Below are 26,991 nucleotides of genomic sequence, written 5' to 3' on the forward strand. Positions count from 1 at the left end.
GGGCTCCAAGCAGCTGCAACTAGCGGAAAACGCGCGCCAGCTGCACGGAGGCAAACAGTTCCCATTTTGTGTGCTCGGCTAACTGCACGTCCAGCCTCAGCCAGCTCAAGACGGCCACATTGTGCGTCTGTGGGAGGGGCTTTACCGAGACGAATGGACTTTTCTGAGGCAGGGCCCAGGAGCTGTAATTCGAGGGGCCTCAGATCTCCCTGCCACCCACCTGCCAGGGCAAGTGAAATTCCACTGAGAAAAAATCAGGCGTATCTATCCTCTTCCAGGATTTTGTCCCCCTTTTAAGAAACAAATATCCTGCCGGGCGCGGTGGCTCACGCCTGTAATCCCAGCACTTTGGGAGGCCACGACGGGCGGATCACGAGCTCAGGAGGTTGAGACCATCCTGGCTAACACGGTGAAACCCCGTCTCTACTAAAAATACAAAAAATTAGCCGGGCGTGGTGGCGGGCGCCTGTAGTCCCAGCTACTCAGGAGGCTGAGGCAGGAGAATGGCGTAAACCCGGGAGGCGGAGCTTTCTGTGAGCCGAGACCGCGCCACTGCACTACAGCCTGGGCGAAACTCCATCGCAAAAAAAAAAAAAAAAAGAAGCAAGTATCCCTTGTGTTAACCATTGGAGGCTTTTTATCCTCTGGTGGAGCCTCCTCCTTTGCAATTCTCTACAATGGAGACTGTTTCTTCTCCCTTCTTAGTGATTACAACTGCTACTTACATTTTTTTTTTTTCTTTCAAGATCATGAAGCCATGTTGTCTCTATCCTTCCTCTCCTTCATCCTTTACTTAGTAGCACCGATAGCACTTTTAACTTATGTCTGGTTAAAAGCCAGACATCCTGGATTCAGATTCTAGCTTGACCACTTATAAGCGCCATGAATGTGGTGAGTTAGCCTTTTTTGCATCTATTTCTTTATCTGCGTAATAGCGATAACAATACCACCTACCTCACGGGTTTTTTCTGAGAATAAATAATTATATACAGTCATGTGACAGTCATGCATTGCTTAACGAGATCTGAGAAATGTGTCACTGGGCGATCATGCGGTTGTGTGAACATCATAGTATGTACTTACACAGACTCAGATGGTGTAGCCTTCTACACACCTAAGGATATATGGCATAGCCTATTCCTGCTAGGCTACAAACTCAGTGCACCTTGTTACGGTACTGAATAGTGAAGGCAAATGTAGCACACTGGTAAGTATTTATATATCTAAACATATGTAAACATAGAAAAAGTACATAGTAAAAATGTAGTATTATACTCTTATGGGACCACAATAGTATATTGACTGAAATATTGTTATACATCACATGACTTTATAAAACAAGTTTGAATAGCGCCTGGCATATAGTAACCATTTAGTATATGCTAGTTATTAATGTTATTATTTTGATTGGATAGGCCTTGTTGAAGATGGCTGAGTGTAAACCAGAATGCAAATCAGCTGGGGCAGGTACTACTGGAGGCAGCGCCCCATGAGAAGGGGCCAAGAACCCGCACCCACCAAAATCAAGATGAAAGGCTGAACCCGGAGAGAAAAGGGAGGTGAGCCTGCGGAGGGAGATGGGATGCAGCTGAGAGGGAGAGCCAGTGGGGAGGTGGTGGGAACCAAGCCATTAGAAGAAGGATCACACAATGTCCAGAGGTAATGAACACAGAACTTTTCAGTTTGTTTTTAGGTCAGAGTCTCAGATCCTTGTCTGCACTCCATGGATTCTTAAAGCAATTGGAACCTCAGTCTGGTCCTGGAGCAGGAGCTGGTCCTTTACTTGGGGCTCTCAGGTTGAGAAGTTTGAGCTCTAGGATTCTCCACTGACCACCTCTCCCTGTCTTTGCTCTCTTCCCATCTTTAAACTCCCATTGAACTGGCATGCTATTCTCAGCATGACACTCAGGCTCTTGACTCCACCCAGTCCTTCTAGTTACATTGGCCATGGTACCTACGTTCTTGTGTTTCCTAGCACTGTCTACCTACCCTCTCTCCACCATACATATTACACCCCCAACCCAACCCATAATTCCCATTGGTTTTCAGGTATGCCAGTCTTCTTACAGTTTCCTAACCATGTTGTAGTGGGGAAAATGCTACGTGTTCACTACCTCATTTCACCTTCCTAGGCAGATGAGAAGACATCTCCCAGTTTCTTTTTGCAGCTAGGTTGGGACCCTGACCAAATTTTTGACAACAAAAAAGTAGGTGGCAGGATATGGCATTCTGGTTCAGGAAAACTAAGAGGGAGTCTGAGTTCTTCATGCTTATTCTTTTTTGTCCATATGCTAGGATGTGCAAAACTCTAACTCACTGGGTTGTAAAATGGAAGCAGGCTGGGTCCTGAATTTCTGTTGCAGGAACGCTGACCAATTGGCATAAGATTTTTTTTTTTTTTTTAATGAGAAAAAAAGCCACTGAGATTATGGGGTTTTATTCGTTACTTCGGCCTATCCTGTTCTATCCTAACAGCACACATACCATGCTTTTTCTTATTTTGGCATCTCTATAGTTACATTATGTCACTTGGAATGCCTCCCTGCATTCCTACCCTGCAGCAAATTGCTACTATCCTTGGTTTCTCCTCTGTGATCTTATAGCACCATGCTCTGGTTTCTGGTATGAGTGATTAGATGGATCTTGGCACCAGTAAGGAAAATGAAAAGGAGGAAGAGGTGTACATTTGGCAGAGAAAAAGAACTCTGTATGTGCACAATGTGTTTGAGAATGGGACATCCAGGGATATATGGATCTGAAGCTCAAGAGAGAGACCCAAGCTAGAGATAGGTAGAGGGTTGAGAGTCATGAGCATATGGGAAGAAGTGGAAAAGATCACCCAGGGAAAGTATGTACATTAAGATAAGAGAGTGGAAGATGGAAAGGTGAATCTTAGTGGAACACCATCCTTTAAAGGAAGGCAAAAGAAGCAGAGCCTTTATAAACTTCACAGTGCCCCCTAAGGACATTTAGGATTGAGCATGAAACCTGGGAAAGCAGGACTAGTTTATTAACATTTACAAATGTGAAACCTAATTCTGAGGAAAACAGGGAATAGTGCAATCAAAGCTGTTGAGTAGACCCAAAAATGCCTTTGAAGGTGGAATTGCTCACCTTTGTTACTGAGAAAACTCCCAGGCAAAAGTTTAGTTTTGATCATGTTGAAGGTAAATTAAAAGCCGACCTTGGCTTTCATATTCCTGGCTTTCCTCAACCTGAAGTCTTCTGACTTCTATGAACCTAAAGGAATGAGAAAGTTGCAAGGATTTGTAACCGGCTGTAGGAATTAATTGTGCTCACTAGCCTATATTTTGTTTTGCTTTTTTCTCCATGTGTTTGCTTTTTGGAAGTAATTCTTAAATTGTCTAAATGGTCACCTTTTGTTGTTGTTATTCTTTAAATGGTACCTGGACAGCTATGATGGGTCAAGAGAGAGAATTGCTTTATACTACAAGGCTATCAGAAGATCACTGAGGTTGCAGTGAGCCGACATTGCTCCACTGCACTCTAGCCTGGGCGACAGTGAGACTGTCATGAGGAAGTGAATGTGATAATCCAAGAGAGATGACAATGGATTGGAACAGACTGGTAGCAGTAGAGGTAGTGAGAAGTGGTTGGATGCAGGATATATTTTGAAGAGGAAGCCAACAAGATTTGGATGTGAGAAAAGAAAAAAAAGTAAGAGGAGTCCAGAAAGACTCGAAAGGTTTTGAATAGAGTCACCATCGACTGATGGGGTGCAGACTGGGAGTGGAGCCGGCTTCAAAGGGAAGAACAAAAGTCCAAGTTTGGACTTGTTAAGTTTGATACATAAAGCAGGCAGCTCGATAAAGGTCTGGAGTTCGGATGGGCGTGGTGGCTCACGCTTGTAATCCCAGCATTTTGGGAGGCCGAGGCGGGCGGAACACTTGAGGCCAGGAGTTCGAGACCAGCCTGGCCAACATGGCGAAACCCCGTCTCTACTAAAAATACAAAAATTAGCTGGGCGTGGTGGCAGTCGCCTGTAATTCCAGCTATTTGGGAGGCTGAGGCAAGAGAATCACTTGAACCTGGGAGGCGGAGGTTGCGGTAAGCTGAGATTGTGGCACTGCACTCCAGCCCGGGCGACAGTGTGAGACTCCATCTCAAAAAACAAACAAACAAACAAACAAAAAACAAAGAAGAAGTCTGGAGTTCAGGATAGAAGTCTGAGCTGGAGGTGCACATTTGGCAGCTTCTGGTGATATTTAATGCTATGAAACCGGGTGAGATCACCAAGAGGGTGAATAAGGAAGAGAAGGGGTCTGAAGCCGAGCTCTGGGGCCCTCCAAGATTATGAGGTCGGAGAGAAAAGGCTGGGCCAGGGAAGGATTCTAAGAAGGAATGCCCAGTGAGAAGGAGGAAAATGAAGAAAGGGTTTGTGCTGGAAGCCAATTAAAGAAACTGTTTCAGAGGAAAGGGAGTCATCACTGTGTCAGATGCTACTAACACACACCTCAGATGTGACCTGAAAAGTGAGAAATGGACTTAGAAAAGTGTAGGTCAGGCCAGGCAAGGTGGCTCACACATGGAATCCCAGCCCTTTGGGAGGCCAAGGTGGGCAGACTGCTTGAGGCCAGGAGTTCAAGTCCAGCCCGGCCAACATGGCAAAACCCCATCTTTACAAAAGCATACAAAAATTAGCTGGACATCTTGGCATGCGCCTGTAATCCCAGCTCCTTGGGAGGCTGAGGCAAGAGAATTGCTTGACCCTGGGAGGTGGAGGTGGAAGTGAGCTGAGGTTGTACCACTGCACTCCAGCCTGGGTGACAGAGTGAGACTCCATCTCAGTAATAATAATAATAATAATAACAACAACAACAACAATAACAGCAACAATAACTGAGGTTCTTATAACACTAATATTATTCAACATCTACAGTCTCAGAGATTCTAGGTCCAGATCACTGGAGTGTCTCTCTTTCAGAAGTACAACTCCCTCCGAAATCATTTCCTTGTGTAAAAGGGATGGTTTCTCTTTGATATAGAGATATGGATGTTGTCAACTATTGTAATCTCATATAAAATTCCAATGCACTGTGCTGGTTTAATGTAGTTTTTAGTTGGAAAATGAGAAGCCCCAAATGCATTTTTGGTAACCAGCTCTGTTGCAAATGATGCCATTGGATGTAGCTTTAAGTAACTTAACTCTTAAAACTTTGGGCATATTCAAGTGCATAGTACATCTGCCCTCAATCTTGGGAGTCTGTCGTAAAATGCAGTCTGCAGGGTATATGATATATCATTCTCCAGTATGTGGTGTATTTGCTGAACATCATGTATCAGAAGCTGAGAGAGAGAGAGAGAGAGAGAGAGAGAGAGAGAGAGAGAGAGAGAGAGAGCAGACAATTTAAAAAGCCCAGCCTGCTCTGGGTCGAGGGCACTGCTCCAGCGTGAAATCTGCTTGTGAGCTACCAAACAGCATTTTTCTCACACTGAAAAAAACTATCCTTGTAATCTGCAGTTTGAGTGACCTGTTCATGTGTTTATTCATTACTTTAGATTTCCTTTCATCAAGTCAGTGGAAACTTTACACGACCTCTGGCTGATGCTCTGCTGTTCCTAGTGGAATCATTGTCATAACTAGCATTTTGTTTGTGGGTTTGTACCTGAGTGCCCATTTTGGACCACTCATCATGTTAGGGGCTTATATCACATCTTTACTTTGCACATCAACTCTATAGAGTCGAAGAAACTGAGTCTTGAAGAGGTTAAGTTGCTTCAGGTCATGGCTGGTGAGTAATAGAGCTAGACTCAAAGTTGGGACTGCCTGCTTCCGGAGCTCATGCCCTCTCTATGAAACTTCACCAAAGTGGTGAGAAGAGTCTTCCTTGTGCCGTCTTAGAGTTCTTCCTACACAACTTCTCACTTGAACTTGGAGGCTTCTATTTCTCGAGCCAGCCCATAGGAGAGTTTGATGAGTTCATTTTAAATGTTCTCATTTGTGATTTGAGGGAACTGAAAATTCTCTGAATTTAGACTTCAGATTCCATTTGTCTTAGTGTTCCTGCTTTCTCAGCTCCTGACCTCGTCAGTGGTGGGCCAGTTCATTGGTGGCTGGTGGTTGCTTGTGCCTCTGGACTCCTGTCTTGATTATGCCTCTAACAAAGAGGGTGACCTGAGGAGGTCACTCAACCAGTTCATGTCTCTCATTCTCCAAATATAATATTAAGAGGGCTTGCCTGGACTAGCTAATTAGGCACTGGACTGCATGTTGGAACTATGAAGCCTATTAATTCAGTCAATTAACATTTATTGAGTGTGTGCATTGTGCAGAACCCTGGGGCAAGTGGAGGCATGGTATTCCTGACCTGTGGATGCACTATTCTATATATTTCCTTTATTTTTGCACCTCTGTGTGACTCCACCCAACCCCTAAGAATACTCTTATCCCCAACTACATGTTTCTTTTTTTTTTTTTTGAGACAGAGTTTCGCTCTTGTTGCCCAAGCTGGAGTGCAATGGTGTGATCTCAGCTCACTGCAACCTCCCCCTCCCAGGTTCAAGCGATTCTCCTGCCTCAGCCTCCCAAGTAGCTGGGATTACAGGCATGTAACACCACGCCTGGCTAATTTTGTATTTTTAGTAGAGACAGGGTGTCTCCATGTTTGTCAGGCTGGTCTCGAACTCCCGACCTCAGGTGATCCGCCCACCTCGGCCTCCCAAAGTGCTGGGATTACAGGCGTGAACCACAGCTCCCGGCCACATGTTTCTTTAATTTATCTGTGTGCCAGGATTCACTCCTGAGTACTTTATTATCCTGGCCCACTCTGCTATGCTTGCAGTGAAACAGCATGGTTTCCTCTTGGCCTTCAGGAAATCCTGTTATAATTCAACCAGTTTTGAAAATGACCTCTTTCTGCTCTACTAAGCTGGTAATGTTTCACTGGGTTAGAGTAGGCCAAGGTCATATACAGTTCTATACTATTAGCTTAGAGGAGCATGCTTTTAAATTTTGATTTCAAACATGTAACCTGAATTAACAGTGGGTCTTCCCACAGTGGGACCGTGATAGTGGCAATAGAAAGTTCCTGTGTTTGGGGCTCTCAGCCAGTGCATCCATGAGCCTGAGATAGAGCATTCCTGTGATTCCCAGGTCTGCTCTTCCTTGGTTCCCTGTGCTAACCCATGAAAAAACTGCGTGCTGTGACCAAATTCAGTATTAAGTTTATCCTGTCTACAGCCAGCTCTCCAAAGGTGAAATTTTACCTTATTCCATTGAATCCATTTACTTTCATTTTTATTTTGGGATCTTTTAGTAACAAGGCAGCTTCCCGGGATTCTGTTGTGAGCAGTTCTGGAGTCGATGGATTCGATGGGTATTTTTACGTGTGTGTACATTTGCTTCTATTTGTACGTGTGTGTGTGTGTGTCTGTGACCTACCAGAGGAAAGAGCCTCCATTTGCCTGGAAGCCTGGGATGTTTAATCTCTACTATTTGGGTTGCATTAATTAAGTGGAGTGGATATTTCAAATACTTAGCTATCTCAGAGATACAAAGGGAAGGTCTTCGAAGAATCTGTACCATAGCGAAAGATACATAAATAGTGTGTGCTGAGAAGAATGAGCAGCCCTGTGGGCCAGGAGCAAAACTACTGAAAAGAATTGGTGAAGGATTCATCAGCTTTCTAGGAAAAGGGCAGCGTGGGTCTTTATGCTTCACTTTGTCAACTTTGAGTCATGCCCATTTCATAAAGTATTTGGCGTGTGCTAAGTGTTGTTCAAAATGTGATATCCTTGTTTGATATCACAAAGTGACATGAAATGGCAGATTAAAGGGAAGAAAACTACCATTTTAGAAGAACAATAGCAATTGAACACCTGAATGTACAAAAAAATGAGATTATTATTCGTCTCTGGAAACCAAGTTTCATCAGAAATAAGAAAACGGAATACAGTTTGAGACAAGTTCTTGGCTGTTGGGCTTCTTTCAAGATTCCTTTACTATCAGAGCTCTATAGGGGATCCAAATGCAGCCTTAAGGATTTTGTCTTCTCTCTTAAATTAATTCACCTGATGGCCAGGCCAGTGGCTCAGGCCTGTAATCCCAGCACTTTGGGAGCCAAGGCAGGTGGATCACCAGAGGTCAGGAGTTCTGGACCAACCTGGCCAACATGGTGAGACCCCATCTCCACTAAAAATACAAAAGTTAGCCAGGCATGGTGGTGAGCACCTGTAATCCCAGCTACTCAGGAGGCTGAGGCAGGAGAATCACTTGAACCCAAGAGGTGGAGGTTGCAGTGAGCCAAGATTGTGGCACTGCGTTCCAGCCTGGGTGACAGAGCAAGACTCTGTCTCAACAACAACAACAACAAAAAAATTCACATGACAACATGTAGGTTTGAAAGATCAAAGCCAGTTGGGAGGGTTATATAGGCCAGGGATCTATTCGTGTTTTCTGACAGTGGGATCACTTTTTTTTTTTTTTTTTTTTTTTTTTGAGATGGATTCGCGTTCTGTCACCCAGGCTGGAGTGCAGTGGCACCATCTCGGCTCACTGAAACCTCTGCGTCTTGGGTTCAAGTAATTCTCCTGCCTCAGCCTACCAAGTAGCTGGGACTACAGGCACATGCCACCACACCCTGCTAATTTTTTGTATTTTTAGTAGAGACAGGGTTTCACTGTGTTAGCCAGGATGGTCTCGATCTTCTGACCTGGTGGTCTGCCTGCCTCGGCCTCCCAAAGTGCTGGGATTACAGGCGGGAGCCACACTGCCCGGCCTGGGATCACTTTTTAAAAACAGCTTTTCATGGTGATGACTAACATTACAGAAAGTACGCTATCACAAACAATAATCCTAAACCAAGTTGTTGGATGAGGTTCATCAGCTTTACTTTCTTGACTGTGGTTATCTGAGATGCAGTTGGCTTTAAGAATGGCCACTACTGAAAGTCATCCTGCACAGCAAGATTTTCTTTAGGTTTCCTTTAGAAACGTCGTGGCTCCCTACCTTTTATTTCTAGCATTAACTTTCAAGGCGCTTTTACTCCTCTAGGAGTGCAGCCAAGTTGACCTTCTTGACCCTGAATCCTGTTATTTATGGAGTCAGTGATTCTATTCATTATTAATTCACAGTAGGTCTGGCTTCACACTAATTTTAGAAGCTCTTTCCTCTTGTTACCAGGGAAGACAACAAATGGCCTGGTTTGCCTTTTAGGAGATAAGAAACCAAAAGTACTCAGATATGACCTTTTAAGATTTGTGCTAATCTCAAAAACTTGAGATCTTTCTTGGAAACATAGTGAAGAGGTCCATGATTGTTTTCTAAGATTGTCACTCAATTGAATATATTTTAAAACTCCCCAGAATCAGAAAAAAATACCACTACAAGTATCTTAAATTTTGAGTCAAAAATGCTTCTTAGGACAAAGGTGCTGCCATTTCCAGGTGGCACCTTCAGAATTTCTTTCAATTTAGCATTACTAACATTTTGCTGCTTTGATTGAAGCAAGCTGAAGATATGGTAAAGCAACTCAATGTAAATAAATACAAATGCTGTTAAATGTTAATTTTTTGAAGTTGTTAGCTTTGTGCTCTTTGATTTAAAGGAAGGTTATGATTTCAAACCTGGATGAAATATCCTATGTGAAGCCATGTTTTTCCCACATACAAGTGCAAATATTGGGTCCTATAATTTTTTTTTTCTTAAGATGGAGTCTTGCTCTGTCACCCAGGCTTGAGTGCAATGGCGTCATCTCGGCTCACTTCAACCTCCGCCTCCTGAGTTCAAGCAATTCTCCTGCCTTAGCCTCCTGAGTAGCTGGGATTACAGGTGCCCGCCACCACACCCAGCTAATTTTTGTATTTTTAGTAGAGGCAGGGTTTCACCATGTTGGCCAGGCTGGTCTCAAATTCCTGATATCGTGATCCACCCGCCTCAGCCTCTGAAAGTGTTGGGATTACAGGCATGAGCCACCACGCCTAGCCTGGGCCCTGTAATTTAACCCCTTTACTATATTAAAGCAAATAATTAAGGATGTATGCAAAGATTTAGTTACAAGTTGATACTGGCAAAAATGGGAAGTAAACTAAATGTTCAACTTTAGGAGAATAGTTAAATAAATAATGTCACATTCATACAATAAAATTCTAGCTACTTGAAAAGATGTTGTAGAGAAATATTCAATAACATGATAAGATGACAATATGTACTGACTAAAAAATGCAGTTTACAAAATAGTATAGATAGCATTCATTTTTAGCCCTTTTTGGGTCATACACCTCTTCGAGAATCTGAATAAAAATGTACATTTACCTTGGGCTTCCTAGCTCCCCATCTTCTCTTTCCTCTGGTTATTGTTTCAGCTTTAGATAGGAGCACATTACTACTATTTTACCTGTTGACCTTTTCCAAGCTTTGCTCTTGGCAGTTTACCTATAAAACTTGAGTTTCTCCCTCGTCTGCAATTGAGGTTAGGTAAATCATGAAACACTGAACTTGAAACGTTCCCCTAAATTTTATGTAAACAAAAAGGCTTCATGCATAACTTGTGTAAGATTACATCCACTATTCATTCAGATACTTCTAATGTTCTTATTGTTCATATTTGATGGTCATTCATTCATTCTCACAGGTAAAACACTCCACACAGAGCCTGGCATGTGGTAAACAAACATGTAAATGTTAGCTAGGCATGTAGTAAACAAATATGTAAATGTTAGCTAGCTATTACTATTTTCACTCACATGCATTGATTTATCCATTTACATCTTTATTGGACCGCCACCTTGAGCCTAGCTAGCCAGTGTAAGAAAAATACAGTTCTGCTCTCCTATAGCTTTCTTATGTTTATTGGGGGAAGCAGACATCAATCAACCACTAGAGAAAAAAAAAAAGGATAGTGCTACGAAGTCGAGATGGAATGCACTGGAAAAGCATATACTGGGGTGCCCAGCCTCTTCTGAGGTGTCAGTGAAGCTGAGACCCTAAGGGTGAATTAAAATTACATTGTAAGTTAAGAGTGGAGTGTCTGGGGAGGGAACAGCATTCCAAGCCGAGGAAACAACATGTGAGAAGAGCCCTAAGTCAACATTTAACCTGGATTCCTGTAGGTTTTCATAATTTAGAAAAGTTATACTCTTAGTCATTGGCAGTCAAGAGAGTTGAAAGTGTAAGTCCTCCAACATGGACTTAATTCTGTTTTCAAAGTTTGTCTTCCTTAACTCTGTTTAGAAACTGGAAGATTGGATGTCCATTACAATTGTGGCGAGCTTCCCAACAGCTCCAAGGGAATACTGTTGGATGTATCGTGGGAAGCCAGCAAGGTTTCAACTGCAGATCTCAAATGCGAACACCTGGCTCTGAGTCCTAAATTGCCCTGGAAATTTTAACAATGTTATCTCAAAATTGTGTTTGAAAAAAATAAAAACAAACATGGTTCTCCTTGCCCCCATTGTGTGTACAGATGATCTGACTTGCTTCCTTTGAAGCCTGTTTGAACATACAAATAGACGCAAGCTCACCAGGAATTACAGGTGTGGTAGATAGCATTGTAGGTGCATGTGATTGCAATGGACCCTCTTATCAAGTTCAATTTTACAACAGGCTGGAGTCTATGAAACCAGACTTTCTGGAAACAAAAGTTCAGTGAAAGTTCAGAGGCAATGGATGTGGCAGAACCACTTCGCAAACATGAAAGATCGAAAGAAAAATTATTTCCCTGTATTTAAGCATTACTAGCCTTTCAAAAATACTTTGCATTGTTCTCCCTCTTCCTACATAACATCATGTAAGATAATATTGCAAACCAAGCTCAGACAGATGCTGAATTATTCATAAGAAAGGGCTACTGATGTGGATTGGAGAAAAGAAATAACAAAGTAAGAAATAATGTCATTGAGACTATAGAGTAAAAGGACATAAGCACAGGTGAGTGAACAATGTTTCTAGAGATTTTTACCCCCAGGAGAGTTGTGTGCTGTTGCTTGATTTATGTAGATTTTTACCTGAGAATGGAATCAACACCTGGAGAATTAACTGTACTGTATTATTTAACATTTTATTTATAACTTTTCAGCAATTTTTATAATCAGCGTTATCCAGTCAGAGATGTCTTCTGATTCAGGATCCCAGGCTCTGACAGCCATGTTTTTTAAAGACAGATGATTTATAGTACCTCTCCAAATTGTTTGACAATTTGGAATCTTCCGGTCCTTGCCTATTCACTATTGTAATTTTACAGCAGACTACGTCAGCAACAGCAATTAGAAGACTTAGAAGCTCTATTCTAGCGCTCTGTCCAAAAGAAGTATCTAAAGGCTCTGTTTCTAAGGACTTTATTGTTCTGGTTTATTTTTTTTTTTTTTGGGTGTGCATGGCCAAGATAGTATTTAAATTTTGGCTATGAGCCAACAGGAATCTCTATGGCTATCACTGGGATTGGGGTACAGGAAAGCCACAACTCTTAAGAGGGATCTTTCTCTTTTAGAAAGTTATTCCATGGTAGATATGTGCTTCTTAAACCTTCCTGATGAACCACATCTAATAAGTTCTCTAAATTTTCAAGTACAAAAATCTAACTTCTTATCATTGAGCAAACCATATTTAAATTAAATGACAGCTTAAAAATTAAAATGTAGATAATTCTTTTTTGTTTGAGAGAGAAAATATTTTGTGAATCTTAAATAAATGTTTTTCCAGTTTCTAGTCATTAAATTTCTTAGGAATGATTTTCCAACAGGATGCTGTATTTCAATTAAAACAAACTGGGCTAAATGCAGTTAGGTATCCTGGAACAGAAAAAGGACATTAGCAGAAAAACTAGTGATATCCAAAGTCTGTGGTTCAGTTATTAGAAATGCACCAGTGTTAATTTCTTAGTTTTTACAAATGTACCAAGGTTAAGTAAGATGTTGATATTAAGAGAAACTGAGTGAAAGGTTTACAGGAACTATCTGTACAAATTATTTTATAATTTTTCTATAAATTTAAAATTATTCCAAAGTAAAAATTCATTAAAATGTAAAGCAAATTGGGACATAGATTTCAGGCACCAGAATTGAACTAGCTATTACAGTTGATCATTAAGTTTAGTGCCAATCTTGGAAATCAAGATAATGAGGGGTGTGAGTAGTTTGTATGGTTCTTGTTAAGAAAAAATAATAGATTAATTACCTTCACTTGAAGTTATAAAATTTTGCAACTTAAAATTTTAGAAGGAATTTACTACATAGAGGCTTATATAAGAAATCATAACTTAAAGTAACTTAAAGCGTGATGTGTTCCATTACTATTTAATTAAAAAAAGATTTAAAAAAAAACTTTTAAGTTCAGGGGTACATGTGCAAGATGTGCAGGTTTGTTATACAGGTAAACTTGTGTCATGGGGGTTGGTTGTACAGGTTATTTCATCACCCAGGTATTAAGCCTAGTATCCATTAGTTATTTTTCCTGATCCTCTCCCTCCTCCTACCCCCTACCCTCCAATAGGTCCCAGTGTGTGTTATTCTCCTGTATGTGTCTATGTATTCTCATAATTTAGCTCCCAATTATAAGTGAGAACATGTGGTATTACTAGTTTTCTGTTCCTGCGTTAGTTTGCTAAAGATAATAGCCACCAGTTCCATCCATGTCCCTGCCAAAGATATGATCTCATTCTTTTTTATGGCTGCATAGTATTCCATGGTGTATATGTACCACATTTGCTTTATCCAGTCTATCATTGATGGGCATTTAGGTTGATTTCATATCTTTGCTATTGTGAATAGTGCTGCAGTGAACATATGTATGCATGTGTCTTTATAATATATAATAGACAATAGAACAATTTAATATACCTTTGAGTATATACTCAGTAATGGGATTGCTGGGTCAAATGGTATTTCTGTCCTTAGTTCCTTATTCTCCACAACCTCACCAGTATCTGTTATCTTTTGACTTTTTAGTAATAGCAATTCTAACTGGTGTGAGGTGGTATCTCATTGTGATTTTGATTTGCATTTCTCTAATGATCAGTGATGTTGAGCTTTTTAAAATATGCTCGTTGGCTGCATGTATGTCTTTCTGAGAAGGGTCTGTTCATGTCCTTTGCCCACTTTTTAATGAGGTTATTTTTTTCTTGTAAATTTGTTTAAGTTCCTTATAGATGCTGGATATTAGACCTTTGTCAGATGCATAGTTTGCAAAAATGTTCTCCCATTCTGTAGACTGTCTGTTTACTCCGTTGATAGTTTCTTTTGCTGTGCAGAAGCTCGGTGGTTTAATTAGATCCCATTTGTCAATTTTTGCTTTTGTTGCAATTGCTTTTGGCACCTTCATCATGAAATCTTTGCTCATACCTATGTCCTGAATGGTATTGCCTAGGTTGTCTTCCAGTGTTCTTATAGTTTTAGGTTTTACATTTAAGTCTTTAATCCATTTTGAGTTAATTTTTGTATATGATGTAAGGAAGGGATCCAGTTTCAATTTTCTGCATATGGCTAGCCTGTTATCCCAGCAGCGTTTATTGAATGGGGAATCCTTTCCCCGTTGCTTTTTTTTTTTGGGGGGGGTCAAGTTTATTGAAAATCAGATAGTTATAGTTGTGTGGTCATATTTCTGGGTTCTGTATTCCATTCTGTTAGTCTATGTGTCTGTTCTTCTGCCAGTACCATGCTGTTTTGGTTACGGTAGCCCTGTAGTAGTTTGAAGTGGGTAGTGTGATGGCTCCAGTTTTGTTCTTTTTGCTTAGAATTGCCTTGGCTGTTCAGGCTCTTTTTTTTGCTCTGTATGAATTTTAAAACAGTTTTTTCTACAGTTTAGAACAGTTTTTAAAAAGTTCTGTGAAGAATGTCAATGAAAACATTGAATCTATAAATTTCTTTGGGCAGTATGGCCCTTTTAATGATATTGATTCTTCCTATCCATGAGCATGGAATGTTTTTCCATTTATTTGTGTCATCTCTAATTTCTTTGAGCAGTGGTTTGTAATTCTCCTTGTGGAGATCTTTCAATTCCCTTGTTAGCTGTATTCCTAGGTATTTTATTCTTTTTGTAGCAATTGTGAATGAGAGTTTGTTTGTGATTTGGCTCTTGGCTTGACTGTTGTTGGTATGTGAGAATGCTAGCAATTTTTGCACATTGATTTTGCATCCTGAGACTTTGCTGAAGTTGCTTATCAGCTTAAGAAGCTTTTGGGTTGAGAGGATGGGGTTTTCTAGATCTAGGATCATGTCGTCTGCAAACAGGGATAGTTTCACTTCCTGTCTTCTTATTTGAATGCCTTTTTATTTCTTTCTTTTTGATTGCTCTGACCAGAACTTCCAATACTATGTTGAATAGAAGTGGTGAGAGAGGGCATTCTTGTCTTGTGCCAGTTTTCAAGGGGGAAGCCTTCTGTCTTTTGCCCTTTGAGTGTGATGTTGGCTGTGCGTTTGTTATATATGGCTCTTATTATTTTGAGATATATTCCTTCCATACCTAGTTTATTGAGAGTTTTTAATACAAAGGGATGTTGCATTTTATTAAAAACATTTCTGCATCTATTGAGATAATCATGTGGTTTTTGTCTTTAGTTTTATTTATGTGATGAATCACATTTGTTGATGTGCATTTGTTGAACCAACCTTACCTCCCAAGGATGAAGCCTACTTGATCGTAGTGGATAAGCTTTGGAAACAAATGATGGGCCAGGAGCAGTGGCTCATGCCTGTAATCCCAGCACTTTGGGAGATTGAGATGGGCGGATCACGAGGTCAGGAGATCGAGACCATCCTGGCTAACACGGTGAAACCCCGTTTCTACTAAAAATACAAAAAATTAGCCGGGCGTGGTGGCGGGCACCTGTAGTCCCAGCTACTCCGAAGGCTGAGGCAGGAGAATGGTATGAACCCAGGAGGCGGAGCTTGCAGTGAGCTGAGATTGTGCCGCTGCACTCCAGCCTAGGTGACAGAGCAAGGCTCCTCAAAAAAAAAAAAAAGATGTTAAATAGATTTTAAAAAATTAATCTTCAAAATGTCAGGTACCTAACTTTTAAAAAACTCACCCATTATTTTGGCAGAGGGGTTTGGGAGAACTAAGATAATATGCCCTGGGTATATTGCTTTTCAGTTATCTTAGCTGAGAAGTTAGAAATATAGAAAGTTAGGATTATTGTTTGGAGAACCTAAATGAATGAAACTAATATATCCTTCAGGCTGTGTCTTTTAACTAAAGGCATCACAGCATAATCAGGGAGGGGTCATAAACTTAGTGTTGATTCAAGGGGTACTGATAAGCTTTAGGATGGGCAATAAAACTGACAAAGATGTATTAATTTAGGAAACTTACAGGTGGTGGGTCATCCCTCTTCTACCCCAAGATAGGCTTCATGAGTCCTATTAAAATAACTTTATTTATTTTTATCCCAAAATGAATTTTTAAATCTGCTTAAATAATTGAAACAATCTAATGACTGCGAGTTCTGCACCAATTTGTATGTAACAGGTGATTTTGGCTGAGACGTTGCAACTACCCAGACCATGAACAAACAAACAAATAAGCACTTTAGTGTGTTCCTGTAGAATCAGGACTAAACTTACAACCTGAAAAGGCTCAGTGATTCCTCTGTGGTGGAGAATGCTAGCTGTCCGCCAGAATCAGTGCTCCCATTTCCCAGGCTCCTTTGGAGTTTGGGAGGAATTGATTTGGGCAACTTTCAGCCTATTTACTTAAGAGTTGTCTCTGGCCTTGGACTGTCCTCTTTCCCTTTCTGTGTGGCTGGCATAGAGCAGCCCTGGGAAATGCATGTTGAAGATAGCAAGAGGCACTGTCAGCCCCAGCTCTCAAAGGACTATGTGGCTCAGAGCTGTCTGCCAACCCTAAGCCAGTCATCTAAGACCAAAATATGACAGAGGCTACCTTCTGTATTCTCTGAGTTAGTGGGTCTTCCATCTTAGCTACTTAGCCCACCTTATCTAATGTACCCTCAAAAAACAAAGATTCTGGCAAATTGTGCTGGGGCGTATGACTTGGACCTATGATCTCCCATCTTTGACCCTAAATCTCTGCTTTAGGACTCACAAAGTCCGGTGTGTCTTTGGGCACGTGCATAAGCCTGCAGCACAGATTCCAACTAACGCGACCACCTGTGTGGAGGCAAAGTCCATCTCACTCCCCAGGTCAGGGCTGAACAGGGCAGGGAGGAGAATGGTTGGCCGCCCCTTGTGAGAGGACCTTGCTGGTTTTGCTAATATATGGAAAATTGAAGCACAGGGGTAGACAAGAAGAATTTGAACTAGATAGGCTGGAGCCTGTTCCTCCTATTATGAGACGTGTAATCCACTATACATAAGAGTGGGGCTTAGTCAGTGTTAAGCTCTGGCCAACTGGATCAGCCCTTCCTCCCTTGAGGAGCAACAGCAAGTAGTTAGGGAGGAAACATGGAGATTCTCTCTCCATCATTCCCCAGAAGGGAGGACACAGAAGCTGTATAGAAAAGACCTGGTGTAGGGAAGTGTATATTGATTAGGGTGGGAGATGGGGTAGAGAAAATGTTCCCCTTACTCAAACAAGTCAGCTATCAAATGTGCTCTCCGAGTTGATGTGTTGAATAAGCCTAATTGGTGGCATCCACATCAATATTAGAGAATGTTTGGCAAATATGAGAATTTTAGTTTCACTGTTTGGTAATCCTGGCCTTTTTGGGACACACCCTCTGGGAGAGGACACAGAAGTATTGAATAATAGAGGCAAAGGTAATGAATCCCCAGGAAACAGAATCTCAGTCACACCCTATTCTTTCCCATGTCCTGTGACAGGTTCCTGGGTGACTCACAGGCAAGCCCACCCTAACATTTGTGGGGTTTGAGAGAAAAGTATCAACAGAGTTATTCAAATGTTTTGAATCAAGCTAACAAATTGTAAAATATGTGCTATTCTTTGAGCCACGAATTGAAATATTTTAAAAAGCAAGAAAATTGCCTCTGAACACTACTGCAAAGCTGTCTTTAATGCAATAGTCTGTTCCATTCATGCTACCTGAGGAAAGGTTGGGCAAGTTTTCTTCTCTTGTGTTTTAGTCACTCAAACCCATAGAACCTCTGCAGCAGTGTCCATCTCTGAAGTCCACAGCAGCAAGACCCACATCTCTGATGGCATTTGGATGTGAGGCAAGAGATGTGGGGAACATTTCCCTGAAGCCTGAACAGAGGTCAGGAGATCTGATGTTTAGGGTCAGGGTCTCAGTTGCAAGAGCTGAGGGACAAAGCTGTCCACGTGTTCTTTAACATTATGTCTTTTTTGTGTTTGTGACATGTGGAGCCCTCCAAAGCATGGCCCCCTCTTGCCTGGGCCTAAGGGCAGTATGTCTTGCACATTCTTCTTGGACACTTACTTGGAAGATTTCTTGTAGTTGTGAATGGAGCCACTCCTGCTCTGCTGTCTGAGACTGTATCTGCTGCTCTGAGAGGGAACTTTCTTCCTAAGGATTCTTTCATTAGCATCCTGAATGGAGGGCGTTGTCTTTTCTAGTTCCTGATAGCCCTCTTTCTGGGGAACATGGGACAACAGCCCCACAGTTAGCTCAGGGGCTATTTGGGCAGCATTATCCTTTGTATTATCTGGAAGCATCCTTCCACACCAACAGTCAACCAGAGCACCCAGGCAGAATCTAGGCATCCAAGTTCTCAACCACTTCCCCAACTTCTCTTCAGTCCCACAGACTTCTTTTTCATTCTTTTCCTTCAGGGCTGACTGAATCCTCCAGCAAATACGCAGGGCTCCTGCTCTGCACCCCAGTAGCCAAACACCTAAACTGGGCCTGCAGATTACCATGGCCCCTTCCCCATCCCCCATTGCTACACTTTATGCTCAACTACATTTTCTCCCAGTAATCAGACAACAGGTACAACTGCTTCATAAAGCTGTTGCAAATTCCCTATGATAAACTCACATCAGCACCAGGGAAGATGCTTGTCTTTCTATTCCCAATGGCTGGAGGGCATCCATCTAACCCTCCCAATGGTTATGGCAAATACCAAATGCTCCCCAATGGGGCTATGTCCTAATAAGTCTATTTAAGTTGGAAAAAAAAACCAGTAAGTTAAAAATTCATTTAATACACTGAATTTACTAAACATCATAGCTTAGCCTATCCTGCATTAAAGGTGCTCAGAACACTTACATTAGCCTATAGTTGGGCAAAATCATTTAACATAAAGCCTGTTTTATAATAGTGCTGAGTATCTTGTGAAATGTATTCAATACTGTGCTGAAAATGAAAAACAGAATGGCTGTATGTGTACTCAAAGTATGATTTCTACTGAATGCGTATGGCTTTTTCACCATCCTAACCGTCAAAAAAAGGAAATTCCTGTAAGTTGGGGACTGTTTATAATTTACACAGATGTTTAAAAGAAGGGGAGGCACTCACATAGCCTCTGCTTTACATCATTTAAAATCGGGATTTCCTCTTGTCAAAAGGTTATTTCTACCTACTCTAGATTTGGGCAAGTGCATTTACACAGGATTTATGGGATTTATAGCCCGAAATGTACACCATGACTATTCAGGTTTTTTTTGTTTATGAACTCAAAGGCTAATCTGCAGAAGACCTGCAGATACTGAGACAAAGACGACACTGTCCTTAACCACGACTTTGGTGAAATGCAGTAGAACATGATCATAAGGGAAACCCATCATCCTTGAGCCTAAATGTAATATTTAATATCATCAGACTGGGGGTTTATCCTTGAGTATGTTGAGAAGAAAACTGATGTTCAATTTTGAGGGAAAAATAGAAGAATTATCTTGAAAATTGGTGAGTAGGATGACTCCTTTTTGGGGATGGGGTTGATTGCACTTCAATTTTCTCCTGAGAAGTCCATACATATGTCATTAATTAGGATAGTTCAGCAAGGATTGAGATCCAATTAGAATACTACATTCCCATTTTGACCATCTCCTGGTTCATTTGTTTATGTATTTTGCTTTTAAAATAATAATTAAGCAAAATAATAATTGAACTTGATATGTTCCAGGCACTATAGTAGGCTCTTTCCCAATGCAATAGCTTACTTATTCCATGCCAAAAAACTTCTGTAAGATGGGTTTAACTGTGTTCATTTGACAGGTGATGGAGCTAAAGGTAGAAGAGGGTAGTCATCTACCAAAAATCTCACAAGTAACAAATCTCAAAGCTGGAATTTGAGCTTGCAGCTCTATGGTCCCAGAACCTTTTGCACTAACTCATACTGCCTTCTACAGTATTTGCAAATACACAGGTGTCCAGTCTAAACAACTCATGCTAAGGGAGTTCAGGGCTGGGGTGACAAACAGAAGTTTCACTGCAAAGGAGGAGGTGAGGGCTAGTCCTGACATTAGGTAACACAGATGCATTTGAATACAGGAAAATATTTGCTTCTCTGAAAGTCTAGCCTGGGTAGAAACTGTCCCAGACTGTGTCAGAATGCCAGGTCCTATGGTGTGTTGGTTTCATGTTCATGGGTAAAGTTAGGCTGGATTTTTGTTTTTAATTCAGGAATCCAAAAAACGTCTTTCTTTTTTTTTCTGTTTAGGTTTATATTTGCTTGTAGGGCAAAATACTGGAACGAATGTGATGCAGCAGAGGAAGAAAAGCAGCTTTAATATAAACCTACTCTTTCCTCCCTGCGAGGCCAAAAGTTTCAGCAGAACACTCCATTGCTCTAATTCCATTCGGTTACAGCTGCTCACCATTCAGAAGCCAAAACTCAAGAGACAAGGGTTGGTGGGAGCAAAAGCAAGTTTATCTGGAGGGCCAGCAAATTGAGAAGAAGGTAGACTGGTGTCCTAAAGCACCATCCTAAGTCAGTACAAATTTTAGTCTCTTTTTAAGTTAAGCACAGGGGGAAAGGAGGGGGTCAGAATCAAGAGGTAACCAGTGGTCACAGACATCTGCTTGGCAGTGAGGGTCTGAGAAGGGTGGGAATTTCTTTGTTCTTGGTCAGATCACAATGCTTCTATAAACGAGTTAAAGAGCACAGTTAACTATGTTTAACAAAGCATAGTTGTTTACATACTTCTCCTTTAATCCCAGAGTTAGTTTTAAAAACTACATGATTGCTGTTTTTGTGTATTATCTCAGTGTTCTAAAATTATCCTAGCCTACATACAGGATGGGTAGAGGCCCCTTCAACAAAAATGGAGTTAGTTATTTTAGTTCTTTGGCTGTTTCATTGTTACACATTTGCTTTGGGCACACAGCTTTGGTTCCCCCATCCCCTATTTCAACTCTCCTGGGGTTCTCCATATAACAAAACACCTTGTGAGTTTTATGTCAACAGGGAAAATATTAGAGAATAGTATATGTTCCACAACTTTGGGCAACATGAACCTTTGTGAGCAGGACATTAGCATTTCCTTTTCCATCATTATTGAACTAATTTTGTGGTGCAAAATAGAGGGGATGATGGTGTTACCTTGGGGACGAGAAGTGGAACTGTGAAGCAAGTTCCTCAGGGCCTCCACATACCTGCCTAGCTCTCCACACAGGGCTCTGCATTCTTGGAAAGGATCAGAACTTTCACTGAGATTTTTTTTTTTTATGTTTCCTTATATCACCTCCTGGTTTTATATTTATTCCGTGTTTCTTTATATCACATGAATTAATCTTATTGTAGAGAGAGGAGGTGCAATGTAACCATTAAAAACAGGGACCATTGTGGAAGACAGTGTGGTGATTCCTCCAAGACCTAGTGGCAGAAATACCAGTTGACCCAGAAATTCCATTACTGGGTACATACCTAAAAGAATAGAAATCATTCTATTCTAGTATAAAGATACATGCATGCATATGTTTCTTGTAGCACTACTCACAATAGCAATGACATGGAGTCAACCTAAATGCCCATCAATGATAGATTGGATAAAGAAAATGTGGTACATATACACCATGGAATACTATGCAGCCATAAAAAGGAATGAGATCATGTCCTTTGCAGGGACATGGATGGAGCTGGAAGCTGTTATCCTCAGCAAACTAATGCAGGAACAGAAAACCAAATACTGGATGTTCTCATTTGTAAGTGTGAGTTGAATGATGGGAACACATGGACACAGGGAGGGGAACAACAGACACTGGGCCCTGCCAGAGAGTAGGAGGATTGAAGGAGGGAGAGCATCAGGAAGAATAGCTAATGCATGCTGGGCTTAATACCTAGGTAATTAGATGATCTGTGCAACAAACCACCATAGCACACGTTTACTTATGTAACAAATCTGCACATCCTGCACATGTGCCCCTGAACTTAAAATAAAAGCTGGAAATAAGAAAAAAAACAAAAACAAAAACAACAACAACAACAAAAACACAGGGATTATGGAGGCAACTGGATCATTTCTGTCACTTTCTAGTTGTATGACCTTGGGTAAGCTACTCAATTTCTCTGTAAATAGTCTATAAAATGGGGAGGTAATTCCTCCTATCCAGGTTTGCTAAGAGGCTTAAATGTAAAACTGTATGACAGCCCTTAGCAAAATGCTTACTACATTGTAAATGCTCAAAAAGCGGTAGTGATTATTGTTATTGGTTTGTGTCTTTCATGTTTCTAGTTTCTTGGTGAGAGAGTCATGACTATTTTTTTTTCTTCGACAGCAGGATTGATGACAATGTCTGTGTCTACACCAGTGTTTCCTAATTGCTGATATAGGCCATGGAAGGAAAATGTTCTTGACTTTGGTTTTCCCCTCCCTGCCCTGTTTCTGGGTGGTCTTTCCCCGCTCCCACCTCATCTCTTCTTCCACTTCTTACCCTCCACCTCCAGATTCAGGGTAGAGAATATAGGCGTGCTGTTACCAGTGTTCAGCATAATCTTAATGGAAAAATGCTGTTCTTCATAATCCCACAATACTAAGCTGCTTCTGTTAACAAAAAACTATATATTGTACAGACCAAAAAACCTCTGGTGACTGAATTTTCTCTATTTTTTCCCAATCAGTCATGCAATATACACTTAATACAACTCTGAGACTCCTTGATAACAAACTAGCAAAAATGAGGATAAAACACTTTGCAGACTAGAAGTTCCATTTAAATCCTTGTTTTTGACCCAAGCAAATATAGGGGTAGGAATGCTGAATGTTCAAAAGAGTTGTCTCTATCCCCAAGAGAAGTGGCCTGGAAGGGAGGGAGAGGTCATCATCAATGAGGTGTCATTGGCAGTCTTGCTGACATGGTCTCAGCCATTTGCTAATTCCCTTGGAAGGGTGGCTTCACTTGGGGCACCGCTCAGGGTCTGGGCCAGCTCACCCCCACTCTCTATTCCTGCTGTGGCTGTCTGCACAGCCACGCCATCAGCCCAGCAATTCCTCTTGCCTTCGCAGAAAATTCATGCTTTCCTGGCACTTAGAAGTGGTAGTAGATCTGGAAAAGGAAATCAAAGTGAGGTAGAGAGGGTAGAGCCCAGTGTGGGAGTCACTGCATGAGTAAGTCTGGGTTCAAGTCTGGGCTCTAATGCATCCTGGCTGGGAGCCTCTGAGTAAATAATTCAGCTTCTTGAGCCCGATTATCTCTAAAACAGTGCTTCCTTTATTCATCGTTAGATATTGAGTGAGTACTTACTGTATGCCAGCACTGTTCTAGGTGCCCACTGGTGCTAGGGATGGGGGTGAGGGGCTATGGGTATAGACAGTCCAGTTTTAAAATAAGTCAGAGAAGAATTCACTGAGAAGGTGACATCTGAGCAAACACTTGAATGAAGTGAGGGTCTCTGGGGGAAGAACGTTCTGCAAGAGGTAGCTAGTGCAAAGGCCCCGTGGTAGGAAGGAGCCTGATGTGCTAGAAGCCCAGCGAGGGGGCCAGTGTGGCTAGAGCAGTTGAGAGAAGCAGACAATAGCAGAGATGGGCCAGCTCCCTAGCCAAGGTGTGTGAAGCCACATAGTTCTGGGAAGGATTGGGCTTTCACATTGAGATATGATGGGAAGTCATTGGAGGGTTGTGAGCCAAGGACTTACGTTTTGCGAGGGTCACTCTGGTTGCTGTGTTGAGAATAGACCATAGGGAGGCCTACCCGGGAAGCAGGGAAACGGGTTAGGAGGCTATTGTCTCTGCGTGACAGGTGGTGGAGTGGACTAGGGTGTAGCTGTGGAGGTGGTGAGAAAAGGCTGAATTCTGGAGATAGCTTAAAGGAAGAATGAATAGCGTTTCTGATGGAGTGGATGTGGGTGTGAGAGAAAGAAAATAGGAGAACTCAGAGGTTTTTGGCCTGAGCAGTTGGAAGAATTGTGTAGCTATTAACTGAGATGGGAAAGCCGGGGGAGGAAGGGATGGGAGCTAGATGGAGAACATGATGATAATAATAATTTTGCCCTGCCTCCCTCACAAGACTAAATGTGATGATTTATGTGTAATTTACCCCGCAAATATGCTCTGTGGTATTCAAAGGGCCCTCTCTTTCCTGTGCAGAAGTGGTCTGTTCTCTGGACGTACTCCTCTCTCTCACTCCTCAGGTGGTGCCAGTTGGTGGGGGAGAATGTTCCTGACATGTGGACCTGAATCTGGCAGGTATCATCTGAGCTACGTTTAGGTGGATATTTTGGGATAGGTCCTCACAACTGTGACTCAAGTATGACTTAACAGTTAATATCTTTATTTCTCCCTAACAGAATATTGTTTCTAATTTTTCTTTTATATAGCAACTGATGTTGCCATGCAGATCCCTTGGTTGCTATGAGATGGTAACATCACTCTGCCCCGCGATTGGCCAGTGCCGCCTCAGCTGCGGTGCCTCCCAGGCTGTGTGGTTCTCATGTGGGCCACTGACACAGAACTGTTACTATGGTGAACTTTACAATTTCCTTTGATTGGTGGATTTCAGAAATAGGCCATCAGTGGAATTCATTATATCCAGCTAAGTAAAAATGAAAAATACCGTAACTTTCCCCTCATCACCAACATGAAGGAAACGTGACCATTCATGACATAATAAATCGCTGTTAGGTAACTTAGGATCCTTCAGGGGACTGAAGCGGGATGATCTTCCTATGCCAAATTTGGGTGGGAAATATTTTCCCTGTTGCTTTGAGTTGGCTCTTCAGAGTTAAGAGCAATGGGCCAACCAGAGCTGGAACTTCAGCGTTGGGAGGAGGTGTGGGAAGGGGCATGCACTGAAATGTAAACTCTATTGTCTCTGGAGTGATGGGTGATGCTGGGGGCCTGAGTGTGGAGGGCAGTTTTACATCTCAGGACAATGTTTTCTCAGATGCTCTTCCAGAAAGGAAAGCCAGGAATACTCCTGGCTGGAGGCGGCATGCCTGGGGTCAGAGTCAAAGTAGGGTTTGTGCTGTCTGAATCCTTTCTCCCACTCCCCCAGCCTGGCTCAGCTTCTCATAGGTGGATTGGTGAGTCCTGGCCAATTATGCTTCTGCTCATCTCTACTCTCGGCAAATAGGAAAAGAGAGTGAAGGACTGAGTTTTAACTCTTCTAATTTTGTAACCTGACTCTCTATAAGAAAAAGTGGGAGAAAGACCGATGAAACCGAGAGAAGAGGTGAATTATTTTAAGTGCATTAGATCTACCTTTCTAACAAGTCTTGTTTGGAGTGATGGGGGTGTGGGTCGGGGGAGGGGAAGGCCCAGGCTAAGGAGAGGGAGAGAGTCAGGGAACCACAAAAACAAAGCAGGTAACAGATTAGAGCGCTAGGGCTAGTGTTTAACACCCAGAGTTTTAAAACCTCTTTGCTCTATGTGACAAAGCTGTTTTTAGTAATAATCGCAACATGAAATGAAAATAATGATGGCCAGAAATGTTCTTTTATGAAATTTTGTGTCATTTCAATAAAAACTAAAAATACAATAAATACTACAATCCAAAAAAGAAATAAAGTTATAGTATAATATTTTAATTTCATTAGTGTATTTTTTTGAATAAAGGGATGAAAACTTATACCTATATATTGGTCTTTCACAGTCATGAATAGTGATTTTTTGGTTTCTGTTTTTGTGATTAACTTCTGCACATTTGTCAGTGACTTTGTCAAAGTTATTTTTCTTCCCATATTCATGAAGTTTCTATCTATCTTTGATCAAAGAACATTTTTCATTAATTTTAATTTTGAAAGCTTTCTTTCACATGAAGGAACAGATTAAATAAATAAGAAAAAGCCTTAAACATAAGGATACATTTGGCAGAAATACATAAAATCCCATTTCACAATAAATTCCAGAAAATTTAAACACAATAAAAAACTCCAAGCAGTCACATAGAATGACAGAATTGAAGTAACTCAAGTTCTGTTTGTCTTTACAATCACTGAGCTATCATTGTTTATTTCAATCAATTGTTTGAAAACAGGAATATGTAGTATAGTACCAGGGAGGCTCAGACTCAAATTGTGCCCAAAGCGAGCTTTGTTTTGTACTTACTCTCAAAATAAATGCATGGAGTTAATTCTCTGAATCAACTCCCATGTAGAATGCAATGTTTACTAAGGAAGGCACAATTTTAAAAAGTGCTGAGTTGAAGCATACATTTATATTCCTAAAATTCAACTGCAACTTCAGCGATTGTGTAGAACTTAGACCAACAAAAGATTTTTTTTTTGGTGGTGGGGAGAGCAGTTTGTCACTGATATTGTTTAGAATTGCTTGCAGTGGTGATAATAAAAAGCACACTGGCTTTCAGTGCCTTTTATTATTGTTTTTAAGTCTCTTCCAGGCCATGGACCCCTTGATTGCCTGCCCTGGGGGGTGGACCCATCTTCTTGCCCTGCCCTTGGAACCACACTGCAGTGGAATCAAGCATCATTAGTTTAAATGCCTCCTTTCTCATAAAAACATTGGTGATTCCTGCAGTTTTGTGTGCCATTTGTGCTAGCTGTTGTGTAGCCTAACATTTCCACCTCAATGTTTGCCATTTTGTTCTATTTTGTGACACTGTTTTTGACCTCTAATTTCATTTTGCAATGATCTCAGCACTGGGTTTATCTTTACCAATGAAACGTGTGATAAATGTTTTGCTGAATCTTCATAACTGGTTCAATCACATGGGACAGTGGAATCAGAGACATGAAGTTGCAGGAACCATTAAGGGGTTAGAATG

The 26,991-nt window shown here is 41.4% G+C and overlaps 1 long non-coding RNA gene across 1 annotated transcript; it reads left to right on the forward strand.

Annotated features, from left to right (window-relative positions):
• Nucleotides 1-25,441, forward strand: LOC119627249 (uncharacterized). Its single transcript, XR_005243367.2, has 4 exons — nt 1-121; nt 1,416-1,559; nt 24,587-24,805; nt 25,264-25,441. It is a non-coding gene; the product is annotated as an uncharacterized lncRNA (long non-coding RNA).
• Nucleotides 25,442-26,991: the final 1,550 nt, after the last annotated feature.

The sequence above is a fragment of the Chlorocebus sabaeus genome, chromosome 14, assembly GCF_047675955.1.
Source record: "Chlorocebus sabaeus isolate Y175 chromosome 14, mChlSab1.0.hap1, whole genome shotgun sequence".
NCBI lineage: Eukaryota > Metazoa > Chordata > Mammalia > Primates > Cercopithecidae > Chlorocebus > Chlorocebus sabaeus.